Source organism: Sinocyclocheilus grahami, unplaced genomic scaffold (assembly GCF_001515645.1).
Source record: "Sinocyclocheilus grahami isolate Dianchi unplaced genomic scaffold, SAMN03320097.WGS_v1.1 scaffold761.1, whole genome shotgun sequence".
In the NCBI taxonomy this organism is placed as follows: Eukaryota; Metazoa; Chordata; class Actinopteri; order Cypriniformes; family Cyprinidae; genus Sinocyclocheilus; species Sinocyclocheilus grahami.
The window spans coordinates 576,571-576,824 of NW_015505940.1; positions in this window are offsets into that span (position 1 = coordinate 576,571).

Consider the following 254-nt stretch of genomic DNA (forward strand, 5'->3'; position numbering starts at 1 on the left):
GTTTAGGGGTAGGGTTGGTGTAGGACAATAGAATATACAGTCTGTACATGTCTGTCAGTGAGTGTGTGTGTGTGTGTGTGTGAGTGTCAACGTGTGTGTGTGTGTGTGTGTCAGTGAGTGTGTGTGTGTGTGTGTGTCTCAGTGTGAGTGAGTGAGTGTGTGTCAGTGTGAGTGAGTGTGTGTGTGTCAGTGTGTGTGTCAGTCTGTGTGTGTGTGTCTCAGTGTGAGTGAGTGAGTGTGTGTGAGTGTGAGTG